At 39.4% G+C, this 27440-nt stretch overlaps 1 protein-coding gene across 1 annotated transcript in view; it reads right to left on the bottom strand.

Moving 5' to 3' along the window:
* HELZ2 (helicase with zinc finger 2) overlaps window positions 1-4062 on the bottom strand; it is a 32672-nt gene extending 28610 nt beyond the window's left edge. The window contains exon 1 of the mRNA XM_027849941.1: window positions 3911-4062. The gene's annotated coding sequence lies outside the window, so the exon portion shown is untranslated. The remainder of the gene's footprint in view (window positions 1-3910) is intronic.
* Between the last annotated feature and the right edge of the window lie 23378 nt (window positions 4063-27440).

Here is a 27440-nt window from a genome sequence, read left to right as displayed (position 1 = left end):
TACACTCTAAACCTTTTAATCCTGCTCTCCCCTTCACCCTCTCAGTTGAGGAGGTTGCCTCATACTTCCCCTACAAAATATTGAACCCATTCATAGGAGCTTCTTCTTCCTTTCTCATCTCATTCGACTCATAAATCTTCCACTATCTCATCCTTCACCCCTGCCTCAAGGGATTCCCCTTCTCCTTGCTATGACAAAGCCCTCAACATGTACCCTTGATCCCAACTCCTCCCTTCACCATCAGACTGCCCCTTCTCTTATCCCTACTCTTTTACTAATCTATCTCCCCCATCTCCCTATTCCTTCCTATAGATTCACCCATGTCTCCCCCATCCTTAAAAAAAAAGTCCTCATTATCCTACCTACAATACCCATGATAGCTACCATCCTATCTTTTCTCCTTTTAGTGTCTAAATTTCTTGAGAAGGCAGTTTACAGAAAGGACCCATATGTACAAAAATATTCATAGCAGCTCTTTTTGTAGCAGCAAAGAATTGGAAATTGAGGAGATACCCTTCAACTGGGGAATGTCTGAACAAGGTGTAGGATATAACTATGATGAAATACTGTTGTACTTTAATAAATAATGAAGAGGATAGCTTTAGAAAAGTCTGGGAAGACTCATTTGAGCTAATGCAAAGTGAAATGAGCAGAACTGGGAGAACACAGTAGGCAGTAATGGCAATATTGTAATGATAATCAACTGTGAAAGACTTAGCTACCCTGATCAATACAATGATCCGCAGCAGTTCCAAAGAAATCATGATGAAAGATGCTATCCACCTCCAGAACAAGAACTGATAAACTCTAAGTGCAGATTGAAGCATATTTTTCTCACTTTCAAAAAAAAAAAAAAAGGAGGACGAAGAAGTTTATACTAGCTACCTCTACTTCCTCTTCTCTCACTCTCTTCTAACTACTTGCAGTCTGGTTTTCAACTGAAACAACTCTCTCTAAAGTTACCAGAGATCTTTTAATTGACAAATCTAATGATCTTTTCCCAATCCTCATCCTTCTTGTATTCTCTGCAATATATGATACTGTTGATCACCTCCTCTTGGATACTCATCCCTCTCTGAGTTTTCATGACATTACTCTCTCCTGATTCTCCTCGTGCCTATATGACCACTCCTTCTCAGTCTTCTTTGAAGTATCTTCATCCAGGTGATGTCCACTAATCATGGGTGTCCCAAGGGTCTATCTTGGGCTCTCTTATCTTCTACCTCTATACTATTTTACTTGGGGATCTCTCATCAGCTACCATGGATTCAATTAGTATCTCTACTATACAATGATCCTAAGATCTACTTATCCAGGCCTAACCTCTCTCCAACTACCTATTGTACATCTCAAAATTGGATGTCCTATAGACGTCTTAAACTCAAAAACCAGAACTTAGTATCTTTCTCCCTACCCCCAAAATACCTACCAATATCCCATCTGTTGTCAAGTCCTATAGATTCTACATCGGTAACATCTTTAATATATGTCTTCTTCTTTCCACTCACATAGCCACCATACTGATATACTTCATGCCTGGATTATGGCAAAAACAGACTGCTGGTTGGTTTCTCTGCCTCAAGTCTCTCCCTACTCTGGTCCATCCTCTCTACTCAGTTGTCAAACTGATCTTTCTAAAGAACCCCCAACTCCCATTTCAATAAACTCCAGTGGCTCCCTGTTCCTTTCAGGATCAAACATAAAGGCTTCCATTTGACTTTTAAAGACCTTCACGACCTGGTCCTCTCCTACCTTTCCAGTCTTACTCCCACATACTCTATGATCCAGAGACATTGGCCTCTTTGGTGTTCCTAGAACAAGACACTCTATCCCCCAACTCAGTTAATTTTCACTAGCAGTTCCCATGCCTAGAATTCTCTATTTCCTTATGGCTTCCTTCAAGTCTAAATGAAAATCCTACCTTCTGCAGACAGCCTTTGCTGAATCTCCTTAATGCTAATGTTTCTCTCTGTTATCTCCTCCAATTTACCTTATACATATCTTATTAATAAATAGTTGTTTGCATGTTATCTCTCCCCCATAAGAATGTGAACTACTTGAGGGTACGGGCTGGTTTTTGCCTCTTAATATCACCAATGCATCAGAGTGCTTCACACCTAAGTAAGTAATTAATGCCTGTTGATTTAATTTAACAATCAACAAATATTTATTAAGTGTCAACTATCTACTGATTGATTAGCAGGTGGGAAGAGTTTTGGAGGGGAGAAAAAAAAGAGGGGCACAAATTAATCAATAACACAAAATTAAAACACACCAAGTAATATACTCAGACTCAGTCAAAGTGGTTGTGGCCACCTCTCCAGATCCGGGAAGCCATTCAGATCCTCCCTATTGCTCACAAGCAAAATCAATGAAGGAACCAATGGGACTTCAGGATTGTTTGTCCTGGAAATGTTACATTTTTTTTTTTTTATCTAAAGTGAGTGTTGCTGGATGTTGGGTTTTTTGGTTTTTTTTTTTTTAAAGAAACCCTTGGAAGGGTAAATAAAAGATCAATGAAAAAAGTATTCATAACACTGAAGTTCATTCCCCAAACAAAAACTCTTTTTCCAGATTGACAGAAGAGGGTCAGTCCTCTGAGAGAATGCAAACAGACTGAAGAGCCTTAACCAGACTTGGTAGGGCTCTGGATGACACAACCCAAGGAGACATTAATTCACTTCAGCCAGGTCCCCAAATCCTCAAGAGGACCAGTCGTCTCCCTCCAGGGCTTCTAGCTATAGTCTCCTCCCATCAATACTCTCCTTTTTTTCTCACCACAACTCCCAGGGCCCAATAGCCTGATGCCTCCCTCAAAGGGTGGCAAGACTCTCAGTCAAAAGAACTATTCCTCTGCTCCCCTCTACTCTGCAGGTGGGCAGGTTTCTCTCTGGCTCCAAGGATTTCTCTCCTGCTTATAGGCCAGGGGTCTTGGTGCTGACTCAAAAGCACCACCAAGGGCAGGAACACCCATTATTCTCTCTGAGGCCAGAACCCTGCCAAGTGCCCAAGGACTCAGCTCACAACTACTGCTCTTTCCCTCTCCCCTAAGGCAGGTTCCCCAAGCCTCACTCGGGGTGTCTTTTAAGCCGGGCCTCCCGGTGAGTCAGCAGAGGTACCTCTCAGGTCAGGCAAGGCCAAAGCCCCGACTATTTCTTTCCCAAGGCTCCGGAGTCGGAGAACCCCAGAACGCTGCCTCGGGGTTCTTAGGCTTCAGCTTACCTACACTTAAACTACAATCAACTCTGGCTCCCCCACCTAAAAGGTTTCAGGAACAGGAATAGACCACCTCCAGTTGTGGGCTTTACCCATCTCCAGTCCCTCTGTCAGCAGCCCTTAACAAATAGCAATCGCTCCTTCATCACTCCCTTGAAATTGAGAAGAAACGCCTGAAAGGAGAGAAAGGTAGGTACTGAGGATATATTGACATAGCCGAGAGGGGAAGACTAGAAGAAAATAAAAACGAGATATGAGAGAAAAAGAACTGGGGAGCCGCAAAGGTGCACTGACACCTCAGCCGCTGTGTGACTCCAGTCCAGCCTCCCTGATTATCTGTGTGTGCTGTGCCTTAGCTTCTTCCTCTAATGTGGAGAGAATGATAGCTTCCCCCAACCAAAGAACAGAGGCCGGGGCTCTAGGAATAATGGCTGGAGGTGTCCCCCTCATTCCCAGCCCTACTGCATCCCAATCCATCCCCTCCTGGGTCTGGGTCTCGCGGGGACAGGGATCCTGGCCCATTCCAAGCAAAAGCAACAGCCTAGGACCCCCGGTTTGTTCCCTTGGGACTCAAGAAAGTCTGGGGCTGGAATCCCAATGCAACGTCTGTCCAGAGGAAGAGTAGGGAGTCCCCAGTCTTTGCTGTCTTCGCCCCGCCCCCGCCCGACACCCCCCCTTGCCCGCTGTCCCCGACCTGGCTCTGGTTCTCGTCGTCCCTGGAGCTCTCTCTCTTGCCATTCAGCTACGCCCCGGCCTCCAGTCCCAGGCCGCAATCCCAAGGCCTCCTCTGCTCCAGAATCATTTTCGATTCTGCCCCCGGGGCTATTCAAACCTCCGACGCCGGATCGCGGAAATTACCTCACAGCTTAGACAACCCCCCCCCCCTTCCCCCACTCCCCCGGCCAGTCAATTTCGCCCCGCCCTGCCAAGCCCAGCCCTCCCTCTCCCTCCCCAGGCCTCCCCAGCCTTCCCCAGGCCTCCCCAGTCCTCCCTATGCTCTGCATCCCCCCATCCGGAGCCACTCCCAGTCCAGGCTCCTCCTCCATTCGTCTTCCCCCTCCTCTACCCCCTCAGCTTCTCTGCTCCACCTTTCCCCTTCACCCCAGGCTCCGCCTCCTCCACCCCATTCCCGCCCCTTCCCACCCCCAGCATCTTCACACCACCTTCTAGTTAGGTGGAGTTTTTAATGTTGACAGTTTGCATCACACACACATTCACACACTCGTAGTGGCCATCTTCTCCCATAAGCTCTATGTGTGTTTGCCTCACACACAGATCCACCCTCTCTCATAAGCTGTATGACTGTCAGACACTAAAACACATTCAATCGGTAAACTCTCAGTACATACAAGTACCACTCTCTCCTAGTGTCTAGCACAGTGCTCCGCAAACAGGCTCTCTCTCTCTCTCTCTCTCTCTCTCTCTTTCTCTCCCCCCCCCCGTGTGTGTGTGTGTGTGTGTGTGTGTGTGTGTGTGTGTGTGTGTGTGTGTTTATTGACTCAGAGAAAAAAATATGCTCGGGCAGGCCCTCTCTTCCACAGACTGGCTATTTCAAGAACAAGGCTACTACATCTTCACAGGTTGACACATTCAAACTTAGGAGTCTTACAGGTCAACTTTGCATTCCTTTTGACTCTTGAAATCCCTATGTCATTGGCAGCACCAAACATCTGATTCATCTTGGATTCTGCCTTTAACTTCAACTCTATTATCACCAAATGCTTTCTGTCTTGGACTCTGTAGGATTCCTCCCCCTCCCCTGATCCATATTCATCCCTAACAGCCAAACTTCTTTGATCATAGATGGATAGCAAACTCACTGCTTACTCCCGGCTTTCATGCCTCTCAACTTGATTTACTGCAATTTTCCTAACAGTGCTCCACATTTCCAATCTCTCTCTCTCTCTGGAATCTATTTATTTTTAAGAATCTATTTTAGCAGGCAGTTAGACAAAGATGTGCATATTAGGTGTGCAAACTGACACATGCTGGGGTGGGGGGAAGCATCACCATTGACCCTTCCATTTCCAAGGGAGATAGCTTAGTCTGTGCCAGTATTTTCCCTTCAGCAGAAGGTCCCATAGCCATGCTTTTCCCAAGGCATGATGGCACCTCCCTGCTCCACACACACTGAGTTGGTCCATGATCTCTCTATGCCTATACAACCAAATTGGTTTTCCTATAATGTCAATAAAATTATGTCTTTCCTCTGCTTAGCCCACAAGATAGACTCCAAAATCATTAGGCTGGCATTCCAAGGTCTTCACAATTTGGCCCCAGTCTACCTTTTCAGCCTTCTCTTTTGCTTCGCTTCTGTTCAGGGCCCCAAAGAAACACCAAGCACATTTTCTCAACAGTTGTTTTGATCACCCTTTTCAAGTATCTGGAATTCACTTCTTCTCTCCATCTATTCAAATCCTAAGTTATCCTTCAAATTCCACTTCTTTTTCCAAACCTTCTCTGACTACCCAGATCTTCTGTGTTCTTTGCCAAATTCTGCCACCACCCCACAACTTCCCACAGACACACAACCCCACCTTCACGATGCTAAGACTTATGATAGTAGGGGTATGTAACTCCACCAGACCTCCAAAGGGGAGTCCTTGGATATTTTTGTTGCTTTCTCTGCAGGAGCGGAAACCAAACTAAGAGTAACTGGCCGTTTGAAGATTTTAAGTTCTTGTGTGAAGATTTGAACTTTACATTTTACATTTAGGCAAAATGTCTAAGGAAGGACAATGTTACATTTTCTTAAAAGATTCTGTAAGGAAGTCATGGAAAGAGCAATGCACTTTAAGTAAGAAGACCTGAATTCAGAGCACTGATTGAAGCCGCCCTCCGACTTCAACCACGTTTCTTTGCTCTGTAGTGAAGCTAAGGGTGTCAGGGAGGGGTTCACCAAGGGAACTACATTCTGAGTGAGCGCTAACGGTGCGCTACAGTTCCCAAAACATCCACTCAAATTTGGAAAGGAAGGCTTTATTGTAGAGTCCCCAATAATAGGGGAAACTAAGGCACCCCTGCTTCGTGGAATGACTGGGGAAGAGGTTTTTAAAAATCACACACACAAAAAGCATGTATTAAGCGTTAGTTTAGACTTGGACCTATAGAGGCAGTCTTAAGTCCTAGGCTTTACCTAGTTTGAGAAAAGAACCGAGAATGAGACTGGGACAGGCTGACAGCCAAAAGGAAGGGCTAAACCAGGTCGTGAGTAGATAGGAAAGACTTACGTCAGATGAGTTTGTTGATTGTGGGTTTTGGTTTTTTTTTTTGAGACTGGGGAAGGGGGTGTTTTGGGTGGGAGAAGGGGAGGCCTGGAAAAGTACTACATTGAATCGAAGAGAGGGACGGGGACACCCCCCCCCCCCCCGCAGGCCTGAAAGGGATGATCGGATTAGATCAAGCTAGCCCTATGGGCCCAAGAATAGGCGGGGAGGGGAGGGGTGGCCGGGGGAGTGGAGGGGTTGTTGAAAAAAAAAAAAACCTCCAAGATAACGAAGAGTTTCGGTTTTCATTTTCGAACGTCACTGAGGGGGCTGGAGAAGGGGCGGGAGAGGTGGTGGTGAGGTAACTGTGGCAGGGGCGGGCCTGGTCTGTTTACCGACTCTACAAAGCCGGGTTGGAACCACCCGATTTGCGGTCTCTAGAGACGTTGCTTTTCCTGTGTTGCAAGTGAGAAAAACAAAGCCGGGCCCACTGGGGATGGCACGGTTATTACCTCGAGCCTTCACTAGGACAACATCCCCATCCCGTGGCGGGACTTTCCTAGTCCTGGCCAGCTCCAGGATAAGGCTTACAGCACTTCGATCACTCATACAAGGCTTGCTCATTTTGGGGACGAAAAAGTAAAAGTAAAAAAAACTTCCCTCCTTTCCAAGCAAGCAATATCAATTTAGTTTGCCAAACATTCCGGTCCTCACCGTCGTTTCCTCTTTAGCTCCCTGCAATCTGGCATCTTCCCTTGGGTCCTGTTCCTAATATTATTGTATTTGACCTTAACAAGTCTATGATTGTTACTATCCCAATTTTACAGATTAGGAAACGGTCTGAGAACGGTTAAGTGATTTGCCCAGAACTTCGTAGTTAGAAAGTGAGTGAGGCTGGATTTGAACCAAGGACTTCCTAACTCCCGATTTAACACTCTATCTACTTGCACCATATTCAAACAAAGAAATATAGCGTAACTGTTATCCAAATTATAATATGTGGTTGAATTGGCAGCCCATTGAGTCCATCCAATAAGTCCATCAGTATAGGTATCTTTCCTAGGTACAGCAGACGGACAATGAGATAGGCTAAAACTTAATAAAAGGAACAGAACAGACTAGATCCCACTTGGAAAATTGTACAGTGCTATGAACAATTCCAAGCTGTTCCTTGACCTAGAAACCCATCTTTTAAAAAAAAGTGTGTGTATGTATGTATATGTATATGTGTGCATACAAACACACACATGCACACATATATATATGTGTGCATGTGTTCTCCCCCATGTTATATACCTATGAATGGATGAACACAATAATTTCTGAGGAATCAAAAATGTGGGTTATCAAAAGATCAATGGAAGCTGGTATGCTGGACAGAAAAGTGCAGTATTTCACCAATGATGATTCCCATGCAAAAAGTAGTATAAAAATGCATGGTCACAAAAGGGTGTCAAGACCCAGAGAAATCAATGAACAGTCTAAATGATTCAATGTTATCTCCAGAATGTGGACTGGTCTAAAGAAGGACTCCGAGAGCAAGGAATAGTTTACCTGTCAGATTTATGGAGAACAGAAGAATTCATGAGCAAATAGGAGATAGAGAACATTATGAAATGCAAATTGAATAATTTTGATTACATTAAATTGAAAAGTTTTTGCACAAACAAAGCCAATGCAACCAAGATTAGGAGGGAAGTAGAAAATTAGGAAACCAGTTTTCAGACAACCAGTGTCTCTGATAAGGGCCTCATTTCTAAAATATATAGAGAATTAAGTCAAATTTATAAGAATACAAGTCATTCCCCAATTGATAAATGGTCAAAGGATGTGAACAGGCAGTTCTCAGATGAAGAAATTAAAGCCATCTATAGTCATATGAAAAAATGCTCTAAATCACTATTGATTAGAGAAATGCAAATCAAAACAACTCTGAGGTACCACATCACACCTATCAGATTGATCAACATGACAAAACAGGAAAATGATAAATGTTGGAGAAGATGTGAGAAAATTGGAACACTAATGCATTGTTGGTGGAGTTGTGAAATGATTCAACCATTTTGGAGAGCAAGTTGAAACTATGCCCAAAGGGCTATAAAAATGTGCATCCCCTTTGACCCAGCAATAACACTTCTAGGCTATATCCCCAAGAGATCATAAAAATGGGAAAAGGACCCACATGTACAGAAATATTTATAGCAGCTCTTTTTGTGGTGGCAAAGAATTGGAAATTGAAGGGATGCCATCAATTGGGGAATGGCTGAACAAGTGGTGGTATATGAATATAATGGAATATTATTGTACTATAAGAAATGATGAGCAGACGGACTTTAGAAAAACCTGGAAAGATTTGTATGGTCTGATGCTGAGTGAAGTAAGCAGAACCAGGAGAACGTTGTGCACAGTAGCAGTCATGTTGTGCGATGACTAACTTTGATAGACTTAGCCCTTTTCAGCAATGCCAGGATCTAAGACATCTCCAAAGGTCTCATGATGGAAAAGGCTATTCACAAAGAAGAACGAACTATGGAGTTTGAATGCAGATCGAAGCATACTATTTGCTATTTTTTTCTTTTGTTTTGTTTCCTCTTTCTGGTGGTTCCTCCTATCGGTTCTAATTCTTCCTTACAACATGACTAATGTGAAAATATGTTTAATAGAAATGTATATGTGTAGCCTATATCAGACTGTCTGGTCTTAGGGAGGGCGGTGGGGAGGGAGGGAGAAAAAAATGTAAAACTCAAAAGCTTATGGAAGTGATTGTTGATAAATCAAATTAATTAAAAAAGAAAAAAAAAGGACTCCTAGTACAAATTACTACAGGTGGAAATGTCTTATCTGCCCTGTTGGTCTGCTGCTTACTCCCTGTAGAATCTTCCATTCAATTCAATACTGTTCAATTAAACAAAAATGCATGGGATACAAAGAGAAAGCAGAGTCACAGGAAGTGTGTGGGGGAGGGGAAATTGCAGCAGAATACCACCTTTATACAAGACAGGAAATAAAAAGAATATACAAAGTGGGTCAGAGTATAGTACTTTAAAAAGGAAGAGTGTTAATAACTAGAAGTATCAATGAAGTACTGCTGGAGAAGGTAGAATCTGAGCTGTGCTTTAGATGAAGAGGAGGAAGAATATTCCTGACAAGGCAAAGGAGAGAGCCAGAGCAGTCACAGAGGCAGAAGATGAAATGCCATGCATGAGATACAGCAAGCAGTCTAATTTTACTGAAACAAAGAGTGCATGAAGAAGCATAGTAAGAAATAAGCCTGGAACAATTATGGAGAGTTTTAATTTACGGGCAGAGGAGTGTATTGTGTTGTATTGTTGTATTGTATTGTATTGTATTGTATTGTATTGTATTGTGTTGTATTGTATGTCAGTTTCCCTTTGTTGACCCTTAGCTCCTCTTCATTTCTTGAGTGAAGGAATTGAACTAGATGATCTCTAAGGTTCCTTTTAGCTCCAAAGATTCTTCAGTTCTGGAAACAAAGTCAATTGGGGAATGACCAAATAAATTGTGGCACATGAATATAATGAAATGTTGCTTCACTGTAAGAAATAATGAGTATGTAAAGAAATATTACAGAGAAGCATGAGAATGCACATGTGAAGTGATGAAAAGTGAAGTAAGCAGAACCAGGAGAAACTACATATGACTATAATAATATAAATGAAAATAACTACAATGAAAGGACATGTTATGAAAATATAATGACCAGGTAGAGAATGCACCTCTTCCACTTCTTTGGAAAGGTGGGAAACCATGAGTATGGAACCCTGCATCTGATGACTGATTTTTTTGATGCGTTGCTTAGTTTTGCTGATGTTTCAGCCTGCTCACTCTTACCATGCACTTTCCTGTAGCCCTCTATGTGATGCTTATCTTGAATCTTCAGAGGCTGTGGTATTCAATGACTTGCAACATCAGTAAACATTCGAATTTGAAAATAGGCTTTTGATTTCATGGAAAGCTTGGAGTCAGCAAAAGAGTCAATTTTCTGAAAGCAACATAGCCCACTTTCCGTTTTAACTCGGGACTTAGCTCCTTGTCCATCTGTAAAATCTGTCCCAGACATATATACTGTTGGACATGCTCCTTAGGATGACCATTGAGACATTGAAATATGGGTGAGACATTGCTTATCCATTTGGTCTTTCCTGTGTGGATGGACATAATTTTTTGGGGGGAGGGAAGGGTAGGCAATGGGGTTAAGTGACTTGCCCAGGGTCACACAGCTAGTAAGTGTTATGTGTCTGAGGCCAGATTTGAACTCAGGTACTCCTGACTACAGGGTCGGTGCTCTATCCACTGTGCCACCTAGCTGCCCCGACATAATTTCTTTGAGTGATAACAGATCTCATCCCAGAGGTTCTGCAATGTCTAAGGGCTTGATGCATTAATTTGTCACAATACCAGTCACAAACAGGAGTATCTGGAGGACCTGATTATCTGCAGAGAGCCCCTCTTTTATTTGCGCTCTGTACTAGATCTCTTCTATCACAGTGGCAAATATTTTTGGTGAGCACACTGTTCTGCCTGATGTTTATCATCAAATAGTCATTGAACAGAGTTCAATAGAGGGGAATAATTAAAACAGATAAGAGCAGGAAAGAGAAATGAATTCATAAACAAAACACCAAAAGTAAAGGGGTAGGAAATGGGAAGGGGTGATTAGAGGCAAAGAGAACAGAGCCATTGAAAATAGAGCTACCTTGAAAAGATTAAGTTAAAGTAACTGAAGAGACATAGTAGTGTATTTATAGCAAAAGAGGGAAAAAATCATAACTTGAAAAAAAACAATATTACAAATAGAGGAAAATATAAATCTACCTCTTATAAATGTAGATGCATTAAACAACACAATAAAATGAAATGGAAAGATAGATTAGAAAACAAACCAAAAGTATACAATCTATTGCTTAAAAGAAACACAAAAAAAACAAAGATGCACAAAATTAAACTGAGGGGATGGAAAAAAACATTATGTGTGAAATAAATTTTAAAAAAATCAAAAGTTGTAACCATATTATCTGACAAAGCAAAAACAAACATTCAAAAAATAGAAAAACATAAACAAGGAAACTACATTATACTAAAAGGAATCATGGACAACAAATCAATATTAGTAACAGACTTATATAATCCAAATGCCTTAGCATCCAAATTCATAAGAGAAACATTAACCAGGCTACAAGAAGACATAGATAGAAACACAGTAGTGACAGGAGACTTCAATACCCCTCTTAGTTACAGATAAATCTAACAAAGATAAACAAAACGGAAAATTTGGAACTTAACAAATTGCTGGAGAAACTAAATGTAAAAAATTTGTGGCATCTTCTATTGGTAATATACAGATATGCTTACGATTTGCATGGGTTCATTTTCTATCCTTCAACTTTGCTGAAACTGTTTATTGTTTTGATTAGTTTTTTAGATGACCCTCTATATTTCTCTAAGTAAGCCATCATGTCACCTTCAAAGGATGATAGTTTTGTTTCCTCATTGCCTATGTTTATTCCTTCAATATCATTTTCTTATTTTATTTCTATAGTTAGCATTTAGAATACAATATTGAACAGTAACAATGATAATGGACATCTTTGCTTCATCCCTAATCTTATTGGAAAGGCTTCTACCTTATCTCCATTATAGATAATGTTTATGCTTGGTTAAACGTAGATACTATTTATCATCTTAATTATTCCTATGCTTTCTAGTGCTTTTTTAAAACTAATTTTCATTGATGTTTTCTGTTCCTTACATCACCATGATATCCCACATATCCCTCCGCCCTTCTCAGAGACCCATCCCATATGACAAATAGTGGGTTGTTGTTTTTTTTTAAAGAGAAGGGAAAAAATTAGCATTAAGTAATAGATACATTGAGAAAGTCCAAAAATATGCAAAGTGTCACTCCTGTGGACCTTTCAGCTCCACTAAGGGATAATTTCAGGATATATTCTCATGTCTCTTCATTTAGGTTCTGCTTGATTTTTATAATTTTGTTTCATTTACTTTTTATTTTTTCATTACATTTATTTTGTTGTAGTTACTGTGTATATTGTTTTCTTGGATCTCCTTACTTCACTCTGCATCCATTCATATCAATCTTTCAATGCTTTTCTGTATTTATCCCATACGTCATTTCTTACAGTGCAGTGATATTACATTACATGAATATATCACAATTTGTTTAGCCATTCCCCAACTGATGGGCATCTACTTTGTTTCCAATTCCTAGCTATCACAAAAAGTACTGCTAAAAACTTTTGGAGTATTTGGAGTCTTTTTTCTTATCAATGACTTTCTCAGAGTATAAGACGAGTTATACAGTCTCCGGTTCAAAGGGTATGTACATTTTACTGAAATTATTTACATAATTCCAAATTGCTTACCAAATGGTTGTACTATTCCACAGCTCCACCAACAATGTATTGTTGTTATTTAGTCATTCTCAGTCATGTCTGACTCTTCATAATCCCGTTTGGGGTTTTCTTGGCAAAGATACTGAGTGGTTTGCCATTTCTTTCTTCAGCTCATTTTACAATTGAGGAAACTGAGGCAAATAGGATTAAGTAACATGCCCAGGGTCACATAGCTAGTAAGTGTCTGAGGCCAGATTTGAACTCAGGTCTTCCTGACTCCTGGCCCCACACTCTATCCACTTCACCACCTAGCTACCCTAACAATGTAGTAGTGTGCCTATCTTCTCACAACCTCTCCAACATTGACTGTTGCCATTTTTTGTCACTTTTACCAAGTTTCAGGGTGTGAGGTGAAACCGTAGGGTTGCTTTAATTTACACTTCTCTTATCATTAGGAATTCGGAATCTTGTTTCATGTTGTTGTAAATACTCTGCAGTTCTTTTAAAAACTTTCTATTCATACCCTTTAATCATTTATCTACTGGAGAATGGCTATTAACCTTACACATATTTATTAATTATTTCTATATCTTGGATATCAAACCCTTATGAGAGAAATTAGATGCAAAGATTTTTTTCCCATTTGACCACTTTCCTTCTTATCCTAGACGCATAATGTTGTCTGTGCAGAGGCTTTTCAGTTTTTAACTTTTGTAATTGCTTCTATCTCTTGTTTGATTAAAAATACATCTCTTACTTATAGCTATGAAAACTACAAGATGTTTCTCATTTAATTTTTTTTGTAGTATGATCTTTAATATTGATTAAATAGGGGCAGCTAGGTGGTACAGTGGATAAAGCACCAGTCTTGGAGTCAGGAAGACCTGAGTTCAAATCCAGACTCAAACACATAACTGTGTGACCCCTGGGCAAGTCACTTAACCCTGATTGCCTCACCAAAAAAATTAAGGTTAAGTATCTATTTAGAATGTATTGTGGAGTGTGCTGTAAGATGTCGGTCTAAGCCTACCTAATTTCTGCCAGACTACTTTCTAGTTTTCCCAGTAGTTTTTATCAAATGAACATTTGGAGTGAAGATGTCTCTAAATTTGTGCATTTCACATTTCTTTTGAGCAACTGCAATTCTGCTTCATTCATAGAGCACAGTGCCTTCTTTGATGTGGACAAGATGAATTTTTATACCTGTCTATGTATATGCGTGCATTCTTCGCTCCTTGAACCCGTTCAGATGAAAGTGAGTTTCAAGTGTTGCCCACTCCCTACCACTGCCCCCTGTATTGTATAAATTCTTCCTTGAGTGCCCCATTTATGTGAAATAATTTCCTCATTCTTTCTCTCCTTGCCCCCCTCTCCTAGTGCATTTTTCTTCCCCATCCTTCCATTCTTCTTTTGAGATCATCCAAAAAAGTAGAATTACACTCAGATTCTCTGTCTAATTAGACTGAATCTAAGACCCCTCATAATGATAAAGTTCTAAGGGTTTACATATATAATGTCCCCATGTAATCATGTAAATAGTTTAATCTTTTTTAATCCCTTATGATTTCTCACTCATATTTGCCTTTTTATGTTTCTCTTGAATCCAGTATTTGAATGTCATATTTCTACTCAGCACTGTTCTCTCTATCAGGAACATTTGAAAGTTCTATATATCACCAAATATCCATAAGTTTTGCTGAGTAGGTTATTCCTGGTTGTAATCCCAGATCTTTTATCTTCCAGAATATCATATTCCAAGTTTTTCATTCCTTTATATTAGTGGCTGCTAGATTTTATGTGATCTGGACTGTGGCTACATAGCACCTGAATTCTTTCTTTTTGACTGCAGTATTTTCTCCTTGATCTGGGAATTCTGGGTTTTGGCTACAATACTACAAAGAATTTTGATTTGGGGGTTTCTTTCAGGAAGTGACCAATGGAATTTTTTTTTAAGTGAGATGATTGGGGTTAAGTGACTTGCCCAAGGTCACACAGCTAGTAAGTGTTAAGTGTCTGAGGCTGAATTTGAATTCAGGTCCTCCTGACTCCAAGACCAGAGCTCTATTCACTGCACCACATAGCTGCCCCTAAGGAGGTAACCAGTGGATTCTTTTAATTTCTACTTTGCCCTCTAGTTCTAAGATATCTAAGCAGCTTTCCTTTATAATTTCTTGAAATATGTCTAGGATCTATTTTTGTTTATTGCTTTCAGGTAGACAATGATTCTTAAATTATCTCTGCTTGATTGATTTTCCAGGTCAATTATTTTTCCTGTGAAATACTTCATATTTTCTTCTATTTTTTTCCAATCTTTTGACTTTGCATTATTATTTCTTGTGTCTCATGGAGTCATCAGCTTCCATTTGGAAAATTTTAATTTTTAAAAAGTTATTTTCTCAGTAAGCCTTTGTACCTCTTTTTACCAAACTGTAAATTCTCTTTTCACAACTTACTTAATTAGCTTTCATTTCTTTCCCCATTTTTTCCTACTACTCTTATTTGGTTTCCAAAATAATTTTTTTCTCTTTTTTTAATATCTTTCTTGAGCTCTTACTTTAAATCTTCTGGGAATTCTTGTTGGGCTTGAGTCCAAACTGCATTTTTCTTTGAGGCCTTGCTTATAAATGTTTTGAAGACATTGTCTTCTTCTGTATTTGTGTCTTGAACTTCCCTGTCACCACAGTAGCTCTTTATTGTCAACTTCTTTTTTTATTTGTTTGCTTATTCTTCCAACTTACTTCTTGACTTTCAACTTTATGTTAGTATTGAACTCTGCTCACTTCTGGGTTTGGGAGTGGGGTGGTAGTATGCCTGGCTTAAGCTTTCATAGCCTGAAGGCCTGCAAGTTTCCAAAGTGGTGTGATTCAGGGGGAAGTCTATCCCCAGCCCTACTGGTCTGAGCTTTTCAAGTTCTGACCCAGGTTTGTATCTGTTGGCTCATCTTGAATTTCAGTAGATTTTTGCTGGTCTCAGTCACAATTAGCCTACTCTGAGGTTCTACAGGTTCAGAGCAATTAATCTGCTGGTTCCCCTTTGGTCTTGTTCTTTAACCTTGGTTTTTCTACTGCAGACTTTTGTGTTAGGCTAAAGGTTAGAACTGAGTCACCACTCTGTTCCTGTTCTCAGAGTCACACAACTAAGTTTCTGGAATTTAGTTTGTGCTCAGTATTCAGTCAGGGCACTGTATTCCCTCACGGCTGTTCCTTTCCACCCTGAATCAATGACCCAGAACTGAGTAATGACAGAGGTGCCAGATGGCATCTGTTCCTGCTCTGAGCACTAGCTCTGGGATCCCCTAGGATCTTCTGCACTGATGATCTTAGTTCCCTTTCTGCCTCTGGGCACTTGAATGCTCCTAGTCTGCTACAGCTTATATACTGGGCTAGAGGTGAAAACAGAGTCACCACTCTGCTCCTTTGCTCAGAACCACACAGGTTCTGGTATTTGTGTTGTGCTCAGCTAGGGCCCTATGCTCCATCAGGGTTGCTCATATTCACCCTGGATCACTGACCTAGAACTGGGCAATAGGTAATAGTGCAGCTGGATTGCCCCATTCCTGCTTCCAGTGTTAGTTCAGGGATTGCTAGGGTCTCTTTCTGTCACAGTGCTTTCTACCATGGTGCTCTATCCATTCCTTTTCCATTCCTGGGCACTGGAATGTTTATAGTTCCACCCATGCTGCCACTACCACCATGCCTTGCTTCTGGCCAGTCTTCACCCCAATGTCGGCAGACATTTCTGACTGTCTTAAGTTGTTCTGTGTTGCAAAAATAACTCACTGTTACTTTTTCTTGGTTTTCCTGATCAAAATTTGGTCTGGCACATTTTCTAGGTTGTTATAAAGGAGGTATATTGGAAGAGCTAGGCAAAAATGCTAACTCTCACTTCACCATCTTGACTCTATCCCTACTTTATAGCATCTTCTAAATGGGATTACAAAAAATACGTATTTCTTAGCACTACATGAAACTTTTACAACAATTGACAATCTATTAGGGCACAGAGATATTACAAATTTTGAAAGACAAAAAATAGTAAATACGTCATTTACAGACAATAATATAATAAAAATAGTCATTGATTCAGGGACCATAAACAAAAGACACAAATGAAGGCTTAATGATGAAATCCTAAATAACAAGTGGACCAAGGAACAAATCATAAAAACAATTAATAGTTATATAAAAAAAAAAGATGTTAATGATGAAACAATATATCAAAATTTCTGGGATTTGCCTAGAGCAGTTCTCATGGGGAAAAAAATCATATCCCTACAAACATATATTAACAAAATAGAAAAAGAGAGATTTAATGAACTAATATATATTTCAAAAATTAGAAAGCCAACAAATAAAAAACCCAAATAAGTACAAAATAAATTATGTTAAAAATTTGAAAAGAGATAAATTAGAAACAAACAAACAAACAAAAACCCTAGAGAAACAGTAAATAAAACTAAACCTGGTTCTTTGAAAATACAAACAAAATTGACAAACCTTTAGCTAATCTGATTAAAAAGAAGGCAGAAAATCAAGTCAATATAATAGCAGATAAACAAGATGAAATCACAACAAAGCCAGAGGAAATGTTTTAAATAATCAAACATATTATGCATAGATATATGCTCAAAAAAAACCTGAGAATACAAAAAAATAGAGGAACACTTTCAAAAATATAAAATACCCATACTATCAGAAGACCAGATAGAAATACTAAAATAGTCCAACCTCAGAAAAGAAAATACATCAAGCTGTAAAGGAACTATCAAAGAAAAAAACTCCTGGTCTTTTTGGATTCATAGGAGAATTCTGTCAAATTTTTAAAGAATAATTAGTAATCATACTTCATAAATTATTCTCAAAAATCGAGAAAGAAAGCACCCTGCCTGAATCCTTTTATGGGACAAATATGGTCCTGGTGTTCATCCTTCATACTCAAAGAGGACCAATGACATCACAATGTTGGGGTCAATGTACAATGTGTCCAACTGCGGCTGATCAGTCCAATATGAACTTGGAAGACTTTAGCACAGGTTGGGCAGAAAGAGTCCATTTGAGCATTTGGGATGGAGATGTCTTTAGATTTGTGCATCTCACATTTTCTTTGCGCTACTGTGATTCTGCTTTGCTTATAGAACACAGGGCCTTCTTTGATGTAGGCACGCCATGCTGGGCAGTCCAGTGCCAACATTTCCCCATGTCTCATACTCGACACAAAAGTTCTTTGGAGAGACCTTGAGAGAGACTTTGTATGACCTCATCTGACCTCCATTTGAGTTCTTGCCTTATGCAAGTTCTTTGTAAAATAGTCTCTTCTTGAGGGATAGGGAAGCAGGTGCTGTAGAGTGCTTAGAGCTTGGTGAGACATGGAAGACACCAAGGTCATCCACTGCATCCTGGGCCATCACCAGTCATCCTAACTTTTACCTTGCCACTGGACTTCAATGACTGGAAGAAAGAATGAAGCCGGTAACTCTGCCTCACTTAAATCCAACTCACAAGCAAGTCATCACCCTGTGATGTCATTGGTCCTCTTTGAAAACAAAGGTCAAACAAGAACATATATAAAAATATATATCTCCCTACATACACATATACACATACATGTACGTGTGTGTGTGTGTATATATATATATATATGTGACCAATAACTATTCTGCAAAAGATAAGTGGTCAGAGCATATGAACATTTCTCAAAAGAAGAATGGTGAAGCATTACCATCACATGAAAGAATGCTTCAAATATTTAATAATAAGAGAAATGCAAACCAAATCAGCCCTGAGGTTTCATCTTACACCCTGAAAATTGGCAAAGATACCAAAAAATGGCAATAATCAATGTTGAAAGGGATGTGGAATGATAAGCAGACTAATATGTTGCTGGTGAAACTGTGAAAAAGTACAACCATTTTGGAAAACAATTTGGAATAATGCAAATAAAGTAACTAAAATGTCCATACCCTTTAAACTAGAGACTCTGTTACTGGGCTTATACCCCAAGGAAGCTATTGATAAGAAGAAAGTTCTCATATACTCCAAAATATTTGTAACAGCACCCTTTGTGATAGCAATGAATTAGAAACAAAGTAGATGCCTATCAGCTGGGAAATGGCTAAACAAATTCTGGTACATTCACGTAATGGAATATCACTGTGCTGTTAAGAGATGATGTATGGGATGAATATAGAGAAACATAGAAAAATTTATAAGAATTGATGGAGAGTGAAGTCAGCACAGCCAAGAAAACAATATATACAATAACTACAATAATGTAAATGGAAAGAACAACCACACATACATAAATCTAAAGTGAATGTAATAAAATTATAAATGTAACCCTAGTTCTAGTTCCAAAGCTTATTGGTACGAGAATTTCCTTATTGGTAGAGATCAATGCCCTGTGTCTATGTGAGGGACAAGGTGGTAAAAGTGAAAAAGAGAAGTGCTCTTCAGTTCTTTTCAAACTTCAAGTTGTTTCAGACTCTGTAGTCACTTTGGGTTTTCAGCCATTTCAGGTGCTTCTGGCTTTCAGCTTCAAGAGAGGAGATGGATGAAGCCAATCTCACTTCAGGGGATGATATAAGAGGAGCTGGCAGTCTCCATCATGTCCCTATCCCCAGCTGGCTATACTGAGAATTTGGGGAATTTCCTCTTGGGTGTGATCTGGAACTTTCCCTCTTGGCTGAACTGAGTTACCTTGCTCCAAATGAGAGCTCCTTCCCTTTCTATTGTCTGACATATTCTCCTATGCATACCTTCTCTTATTTATGTTTTGCCATGATTTGGATAAATGAGCTTCTCTGTATGTTCATTGTGGACCTGGTTTGGGGAGGGGAGTCAAACCTCAGACATAAAGCCTGGGGTCCTGTTTCCCACCCAATAATGAACAGTTATCAGAAGTTAGCTTGAACCTGAAAACCACATCCCCTAAACTAATAATGTGTATGGAAACAGATAGATATAATTCTATCCTCAGATGGTAAGGAGTCCTCTTGCTGGCACCAGAGGCAGGGATCTGTTGCATTGCCCATACTTGGATCTAGGTCCTGGTCCTGGGTCTTAGTCCCAGGGCAAGGAGGAGCACTAGTGCACTAGAGTTTGTGGCCCCAGGGAAGCTCAGATCCTGGTCACAGTTCCGGTGCAAAAAAAAGTATTTGTGCTCCCTGACAGACCAGAGCACAGGCCAGAAGAGTAGTAAACACACCTATTCCTAGATCATATCCCCTTGAAAGAAATGAGAGCTTACAGGTCTCCAGAATTACCTCTAAAAACAGCTGTACCAAAAAACTGAAGATTGAGACAGTGCCACCTCCATTCCAAAAGCAAAGCCCAACTTTAGCATAAAGTTAAAAATCAAGAAATAGGCCCAAAATGAACAAACAGCAGAAGAAGATCCTGAATATACATAGAAAGTTACCACAGGGAAGACAAAACACAAACTCGGAAGAAGACAAAAAAGTCAAAACTGTTACATCCAGAGCCTTAAAGAAAATTATGAATTGGTCTCAGGCCATGGAAGAACTCAAATGGATTTTAAAAATCAAGTAAGAGAGGAGGAGCAAAAATTGGGAAGAGAAATGCAAGTGATGCAAGAAAATCATGAAAAAAGAGTAAACAGCTTGGTAAAGGAGGCCCAAAAATACTGAATAAAAATAACACCTTAAAAAACAAAATAGGCCAAATGGTAGAAGAGGCACAAAAATCAAAGGAAGAGAAAAATGTCTTGAAAAGCAGAATTGACCAAATGGAAAAAGATGTACAAAAATTCACTGAAGAGAAGAATTCCTTAAAAAAGCAAGATCAGCCAAATGGAAAAAGAGGTTTAAAAAAAAAACTCACTGAAGAAAAGAACTCCTTAAAAAGTAGAACTGGTCAAATGGAAAAGGAGGTAAAAAAGCTCACCAAAGAAAATAATTCCTTAAAAAATATATTTGGGCAAGTGAAAGCTAATAACCTAATGAGACAATAAAACAAAAACAAAAGAATGAAAAAAATAGAAGAAAATGTAAACTATCTCATGGGAAAAACAACTGACCTGGAAAATAGATCCAGGAGAGATAATTTAAGAATTATTGGGGGCAGCTGGGTAGCATAGTAGATAGAGCTCTGGCCTTGGAGTCAGGAGGACCTGAATTCAAACCTGGCCTCAGACACTTGACACTTACTAGCTGTGTGACCCTGGGCAAGTCACTTAATCCTAACTACCTCACCAAAAATAAACAAACAAAAATGATATTGGGGGCAGCTAGGAGACGCAGTGGATAGAGCATCGGCCCTGGAGTCAGGAGGACCTGAATTCAAATCAAGCCTCAGACATATAACACTCACTAGCTGTATGACTCTGGGGAAGTCACTTAACCCCAATTACCTCACCAAAAATATTAAAAAACAAAAAATGAATGCCATGATCAAAAAAAGAGTCTAGATATCATTTCTCAAGAAATTGTCAAAGAAAATTGCCCTGATGTTCTAGAACCAAAAGGTAAAATAGAAATTGAAAAAATCCACTGGTCACTTCCTGAAAGAGATCTCAAACTGAAAACTCCAAGGAATATTACAGCCAAATTCCAAGGATCCCAGGTCAAGGAAAAAATATTGGAAGTAGTCAAAAAGAAACAATTCAAATATCATGGAGCCACAGCCAAGTTTCTACACTAAAGGATCAGAGGGCTTGGAATATTTTGGAGAGCAAAAGAGCTGAGATTACAACCAAGAATCACCTACCCAGCAAAACTGAGTATAATCCTTCAGGAGAAAAAAATAAATATTCTGTGAAATAGAGGACTTTCAAGCATTCCTGATGACAAGACCAGAACTGAATAGAAAATTTGACTTTCAAATACAAGACTCAAGAGAAGCATAAAAAGGTAAACAGGAAAGAGAAATCATAAGGGATTCAATAAGGTTAAACTGTTTATATTCCTGCATGGGAATATGATACTTGATTCCTAAAAACATTTTCATTATTAGAGCAGTTAGAAGGAGTATACGTGGTTAGAGAGCATGGGTATGAGTTGAATGTCATGGGATAATTATCAAAAAAAAGGGGGGATGAAAAAGAGGAATGCACTGGGAAAAAGGGAAAGGGAGAGGGGATGTGGGAAAATTAAGACACTAATGCACTGTTGGTGGAATGGTGTACTTATTTGAACATTCTGTAGAGCAATTTAGAACTATGCCCAAAGATCTATAAAACCATGCATACCTTTTGACCAAACAATACCACTACTAGGCCTGTATCCCAAAGAGATGAAAAACAAAAAGGAATAGGACCTATATGTACAAAAATATTTATAGCAGCTCTTTTAGTGGTGGCAAAGAATTGGAAATTGAGGGGATATCCACCAATTGGGAAATAGCTGAACAAGTTGTGGTATGTGGTTGTGATGGAATACTATTGTGCTATAAGAAATGATGAACAGGATGCTTTCAGAAAAACCTGGAAAGACTTATATGAACTGAGGCAAAGTGAAGTGAGCAGAATCAAGAGAATATTGTATACAGTAGCAGCAATATTGTATGATGATCAACTGAGAATAACAGCTATTCTCAGCAATACAATGACCTAAGACAATTCTGAAGGACTTATGATGAAAAATACTGTTCATCTCCAAAGAAAGAACTGGAGTCTGAATGCCAATGAAAGCATACTCTTTCTTTATTTTTCTTAGGTTTTTTTTTGCTTGTTTTCTTTCCCAACCTGACTAACATGGAAATATTCTGCATGATTACACATGTATAACCTATATCACAAATGGTTTGCCTTCTCAATGAGGGGGGAGGAGAGGGAGGGAGGAAGAGAATTCGAAAATCAAAAATGCTTCAAAACATTTATTAAGGGGCATCTAGGTGGTGCAGCGGATAGAGCTCTGACCTTGGAGTCAGGTGGACCTGAGTTCAAATCCAACCTCAGACACTTGACATTTACTAGTTGTGTGACCCAGGGCAAGTCACTTAACTCCAATTGTCTCACCAAAAACAAAACAAAAAAAAGCAAAAAAACAAAAATCTACTTTTATGTATATATATATATATATATATATATATATATATAAATTGTTTTTACAAATAATTGGGGGAAAATATTTTTTAAAAAATTTTAAAACAGTATGATCTTTAGCACGTATGATTGGAAAAGGAGATAAGCTTGTCATAGAGTAAGAATGAGGGATAACAAGATTGTAAACCTGAACGTAGCACCGGTATCCACAAATTATTAAAATCTCTAAAGGAAGGCCTCCTGCATGTGAGGGAGATTACAAAATCTCTGAGTGAAAAGAGACCTCAGATGCCATCTAGTCCAATGAGATCTGAACAAAATTCCCTTCTACAATATATGCAAAAAATGGTCATCGAGCCTCTTCTTGAAGATCTCCAGTAAGGGGAAACCTACCACCTTCCAGAGGGGTCCATTTCACTTCTGGAAAACTCTTATCATGGGGCAGCTAGGTGGCGCAGTGGACAGAGCACAGGCCCTGAAGTCAGGAGGACCTGAGTTCAAATCCGGCCTCAGACCAAACACTCGACGTGTACTAGCTGTGTGACCCTGGGCAAGTCGCTTAACCCCAGTGGCATAAATAAATAAAAAAATATAAAACAGAATAAAAAAGAACTAGTAAGTCCTAAACAGAGTACTTCTCTTGATCTGCTAAGATTTCATTTATTGACTGCTACATCATTATTGACTCATTGAGTTTGCAGTCCACTAAAAGCCCTAGACAGCTTTCTATTGGATGTTGTCTAGCTATTCTTCAATCATCCTCCAATGCCATGATTTAATCTTTTTGGTGAAGTGTGTCAATCAATGTCCATTAAAGGGAAGGGTATACTTCCCAATCCTTCAAGTGTGAAAGAATGTTATATATATTTAAGCTGTCTTCAAGGCCAGAGACAAGGATTTATCCTTTAAAGTTGTCAACTTGACCATCCTCCTCTTGGTCATATTCTCTCCTAGGCTATAAATTCCATGAACGAGGGACTATGTCTTACCTAAACTTTTTTATCTCCCCCAGGCTATAGTAACATAATACACACAATAGGCACTTGATAAAAATTTGTTGGATGATTAATTAATTAAACGAAAGGGAAAAACTTAGTGAACCTTATTCTGATATATAAGCATAAATTATCATTACAATTAACTTTTTAAAAGGCAGCATATAATGATATAGGAACGATAAGACAAAATACCATGGCACTTTAAGGGAAAAATCTTGTCTGCTTAGATGATCATGGAAAGTTTCAGACTGAAAGCAAGTACAATGAAAATAAGATTTGACAAGGACCTTGAGTGGTAGATTGAACCACTGCAGCAGCTGCAGCATCCGCAACAAAGCATTTATTTCTTCAATTCTTACAATGTGCCAGCCACTGTGATTAGAACTGGAGATACAAAGAAAGGTAAAAATAGTCCTTGCCCTCACACAGTTCATATTTCAACTGAAGAGACAACATATAAACAACTATATACAAACAAAATATGTAGAGTAAAACTTGGATGTTATTGTCCATCCTTCTTTCTCAAAGAGGACCAATGACATTACAAGGGTGATGTCTTGACTTGCACATGAACTGGATATGAGTGAGGCGGAGCTGTGCAAAGTCATCAGCCTTACTCTTAAAGTCCAGTGGCAAGACAGAGTCAAGGCGACTGCAATGGCCCAGGATGCAGCGGGTGACCTTGGCCTTTCTAAATTAATATCTTTCCCAAGTCTCAGCTGGTCTGAAGCAATGTCCATTCAATGACTAAGGGCTGGGTAAGAGTTGAGATAAAAGATGGCCCAATTTACCATCATGAAGATATCATTCTGGGAGGGAAAGACTCTCAGAGTTTCAGGCCAGAACAGAAAACAATTGATACTTACATTTGTTCTAAGCCATCAAAACTAAACAATGAACTACAAAGGCTTGGATTGGGGCTATTATTGCCCATTCAATGAAAGTCAGAATGATCTGGGTTTAAAGGCAAGTCAACAGAAGCTTTACTTATTTGATAATTTTGTTGTTTTATTCCTAACAATGCATTTTTATTTGTCATATGCATACTGTATATAAATGTAGAACCAGGTTAAAAATAAAGTTGCCTACTTATTCTTAGTAGCAAGAAACAATTTTACATATTGGCTAAAATACAATGAATAATTCTCTCAAAATTAATGTCACTACTTAATACTTATTGATTGATAATCTGAATATTTATGATTTGAGCACATGGAGAAGTATAATTAAGTTGGTACTGTATTCATAACAAAAATTAAATTATCAAAAAATAAAGGTGTTAGCCACCTTCACCAGGCAGATTTTTAAAGGAGATATGTTTTACATAAAAAAAATTTGAGAATTAAAAAAAAAATTGTGTAACCTATTCAGAAAAGGTAAATGAACAAAGCTTTATTTATATACAAATAGGGGTATTCTTATCTTTAAAGATATATGGTCACTGTTAAGCTAATTTGAGGAGAAAATGATGACCTTTTCAGTAATTCATGGTATCTTAAGCTTTGGGCTGCTGTAATGAATAAACGGCTAGTCTTAAGAGTCCAGCTTGTAAGACAAAAACTCATTCGGTGACCCTGGAAAAGTCATTTAAGCTCTCAATGCCTGAGGCAGCTCTCTAAAACCATAAAATTATGGAAAGTATCTAACTGCATTGGTAGAGGAAGTTTGGAAATTAAATATACTGTATAACATTTAATGCTAGTGCTGATGATAGATAAATTGGATATAATATCAGAGAGAAGGTACTTGCAGTGATGGGGGAGGTCCAAGAAGGGCCTCTTACAGAAGGTGGGATCTGAGAGGAATAGTGAAGGAAGGCAGACATTGTAGTGGGCCTGGAGTCAGGAAGACTCACCTTCCTGAGTTCAAATTTGGCCTCAGACACATGCTAGCTGTGTGACCCTGGGCAAATCATTTAACCCTGTTTGCTCCAGTTTCCTCATCTGTAAAATGAGCTGGAGAAGGCAATGGCAAATCACTCCAGTACCTTTGCCAAGAAAACCCCAAATGGGGTCACAGAAAGTCGGACACAACTGAAAATGGGGTCATGAAGAGTCGGACACAACTGAAAAAGCACCGAACAACAATTTGAAGACAGAGAAGTCAACAAGAAAGAAGTATTTATTAAGTAAGCTCCTATTATGTGTCTCATGCAAAGGTGAAAAGGAAGAACATTTCAAACATGGAGTCAGCAGGTAAAAAGGCTGGGATCAAGAGGTGGAGGATCTTGTACAAGGAACTGCAAGTAGGCCAATATAGGAGAACAGCTTGCGTGGAGGGGAATAAAACATAAACACACTGGAAAAGTAGGAAGGGGCCAGATTGTGAAGGGCTTTTAAAAGCAAAACAGAGGATTTTACATTTGATCCTGGAACTAAGAGGGAATGACTGGAGTTCACTGAGTATAAGGGTAACATGGTCAGACCACTTTTAGTGATGGGTTGAAGTGCAGAGAAATCAGAATCAGGGAGAACAATTCAGGAGGTTACTGTAATAGTTCAGGTAAAGAGGGTCTGAATTAGGGTGGTGGTTGTGTGAGTGCTGAATACTGAGAGGGGAGATTTGCAACAGATGTGGAGATAGGTCATGATTTGGAAAATGTTTGGTTATATAAGGTGAATAAGAGTAAGAGGCTGAGGATGATATGATACCTGCCTTTCTAATATGGGTGACTAAGAGGGTTGTGGTACTCATGATAGCAAGAGGAAAGTTCACAAGAGGATAGGGTTTGGTAGGAAGAATGAGTTCAGTTTTCTAGATGTTGAGTTTGAGCTGTCTACTGGTATCCAGTTCAAATCGGTGATAGGAGCTTGAAGGTAGAGACAGGTTAGGGTTTTACAAACAGATCTGAGAATCACCTGCATAGAGATAACAATGGAATCAGTGAGAGTTGATTAGAGTCCCAGTGATATAGTAGAAGAGGTCCCCTTCAGGGACGCCAGCAGGTTGTGGGCATGACATAGATAAAGATCCAGCAAAGGAGCCTGAGAAAGAGCAATCAGATTGGTAAGAGAACTTGTGAAGAGCAGTATTACAAAAATCTAGAGACAGAGTATGCAGGAGAAGGGTATGACTATGTCAAAGGCTGCAGAAAGGTCAAAAAGGATTGAGAAAAGGCCATTAGATATTAGCAATTAAGAGATCATTAGTAACCTTGGAGAGAGGAGTTTTCAGTTGAATGAGTACTGAAGCCAGTTTACAGACGGTTTAGAAGGGAAGTGATGTTGTTTCCCACATGCCACATTCCATCTTCTGCTTCTGAGCCATGCATAGGCTGTCTCTGGGACTGGCCCTGCCTACAACCCTCCCCACAATCTGGAGTGTTCTCTCTTCTCACCTCCACATCTTGGAATCTCTAGCTTCATTCAAAATGTTCCTCCAAAGCTACCTTATACAAAATGGGACTTTGCTGATTCCCTGAGTTATTATGCTCCTGACCCCTGTAAACTACTTTGCATTTACTTACTAGGTATATGTCTTGTATCCCCTCCATTATGATATCCTCTAGGGCAGACTTTCATTTCAGAATGTATCTCTCATGTGGTCTATGCCTGGCACATAGAAAAACTTAATGTTTGTGGATTTGAATTGAAAGAATGAGTTCCCTGAATGTTTTCTTTTAAGTCTATTACATACTAAAAGTTCAA

Source organism: Vombatus ursinus, unplaced genomic scaffold, assembly GCF_900497805.2.
Source record: "Vombatus ursinus unplaced genomic scaffold, bare-nosed wombat genome assembly UNPS02000580.1, whole genome shotgun sequence".
Lineage (NCBI taxonomy): Eukaryota > Metazoa > Chordata > Mammalia > Diprotodontia > Vombatidae > Vombatus > Vombatus ursinus.
This window is presented reverse-complemented; position numbering and strand designations above follow the sequence as displayed.